Source organism: Arachis ipaensis, chromosome B2 (assembly GCF_059453495.1).
Source record: "Arachis ipaensis isolate K30076 ecotype BB chromosome B2, ASM5945349v1, whole genome shotgun sequence".
Lineage (NCBI taxonomy): Eukaryota > Viridiplantae > Streptophyta > Magnoliopsida > Fabales > Fabaceae > Arachis > Arachis ipaensis.
The window spans coordinates 60474036-60476110 of record NC_142437.1 but is presented as its reverse complement, the minus strand read 5'-3'; the positions used below and the strand labels follow the sequence as shown (position 1 = coordinate 60476110).

At 40.6% G+C, this 2075-nt stretch overlaps 1 pseudogene; it reads left to right on the top strand.

The window, feature by feature from the left end:
• Nucleotides 1–297: 297 nt before the first annotated feature.
• Nucleotides 298–1875, top strand: LOC148574060 (uncharacterized; annotated as a pseudogene).
• The last annotated feature ends 200 nt before the right edge of the window (nt 1876–2075 follow it).

The following is a 2075-nucleotide window of genomic DNA, read 5'->3' as shown; positions in this document are numbered from 1 at the left end:
ACTATGTTGTTCAACTCAATCTCCACCCTTCATAAGTCATGACCGAATCCCTCTTCAAGTATGGTCTTCGTCCAAAGCTTTAATGCCCTGCCTATAAATAGGTTGGGACATTTGTTGCATCACATGTTCATACAAGTTTTCCTTACAATCATAAGTCCTTGTTCCACCGTGTGCAATCCTAAACACGTCCCACTCCCCTCTCAACAGCAACATTTCCTTCTTCGTTCTCTTTACACTATAAAACCGTACCTCAACCAACCACAAATCCACCCTTGCCTCTTCCCTCTAATTGAATTCATGGCTTCATCAAGTTCAAAGAGAAGACAAGGGAAGGAACCAATGGTAACCGAACCCCCATCCTATGATGCAAGGAAGTTTAGATCTCAGTTTCATGAAAAAAAATATCATAGATTCATGAAAATAAAGCACATCATTTATGAGAGGGGTTTTGAGCTGAGGGACGGGGAATACCCCATCATGAGGCAAATCACTAGGGAAAGAAGGTGGGATCTCCTATGCGATCCTCTCACCAAGATTAGTGCAGTCATGATCAGGGAATTTTATGCAAATGCTGTGAAAAAAAGTGAAGACAGCATCTCTTACAAAAGTTATGTTAGAGGAGTTGAAGTGGATTTCAGTCCAGCATCCATTACAAGGGCCCTGAAGTTGAGAACCATAACTTATGAAGAGCCCAGCTATGAGGCCAGACTGCAGGGAGAGAATAACCCTGATGAGATCTTACAAGGGATATGCTTGGAAGACACAGACTGGGAAAGAGATTCAAAAAGAATCCCAAGCCAATTGAAAAGAATAAATCTCATTCCTGAGGCCAAGGGGTGGTATGAGATAGTAAGGAGATCTATACGCCCTACTAGAAACACCTCAGGGGTCACAATCAAGCGAGCACTCTTGACATACTGTATCCTACATGGGGAGAAATCAACCTCGCACAACTCATAGACGACAGTATTCAAGAGATAGCTGAAAGCACAAACAAATCAACTAGGCTCGGTCATCCAAGCACCATCCTAAGGCTATGCAACAAAGCTGGAGTGATTTTTGAAGATGAGGACACAGAGAAAGTAAAAAGGGGGACGGGAATCACAAAGAAAAACATGGAAGGAATTACTGAGGATGATGATCAAGAAGAAAGACCCCAAAGGAGAAGAAGATCAGAGGAAGGGGAAGAGCAAACTTACAGTGCCATAGATATGAGTCAACTACAAAGAGCTCTTGAGGAAATATCACAACAAAATGTAAGAGCACAAGAGCAATATTCAAGGCAACAAGAGCAATATCTAGAGTACCGGAAGCAATATTTAAAAGATAGAGAGCAAAATGAAGCTTGGCAGCACAGAATGGAGGAAAGACAAGAGAGCTGGCAACAACAAATGATGGTCCAACAACAAGAATTTCAAGCCAAGATTCTTAAGGGGCAAAGAGAACAAACAACAAAACTTCAAGAGTCATATGACAAAATGTTCCTGACCCAAGCCAAATATGGGGAATACTCACAACTTGTATCAGTAGAAGAACATCCATCATACTATTGGAGAGGTTAGACATGTGCAACAATTAGAGTATGATGAAAATATGCAAGCAAGGTTGGAGTATTTGACCCACAATATGCCAGCACTAGATCCACAAATCAAACCATTTGAGCAGTGCCAAGAATTTAGAGACCGACAGAAAGCAAGGTCTCATTACTACACATAGGTAGTACATGAAAGATTGGAGGCAGTTGGGCTCTCCGGTCTTATAGATCCTATCTGGGATAGAAGGTGCCCTAGTGAAGAAACTCAGGACTACTCCAAGCTCTGGAAGAGAAAGAAGAAGAAGGGAGAATCAAGCAATAACCAGGGACATGACAACTAGAAGGTGGTGAAGTTCTTTCATAATTTCAAACTAAATAAGGAAGATGTATATCTGAAACATGATATACCTCCAATTGTTCTTTGTTTTGCATACATTTTTAGCTTAAAAGTTATCTGCATAATAATTGTCATCCTTCATTATGCTTGAATATTTTGTTTTGTTCCCCTTGCTGTTTGAATAAAAGAGAGATTTTGATTTAG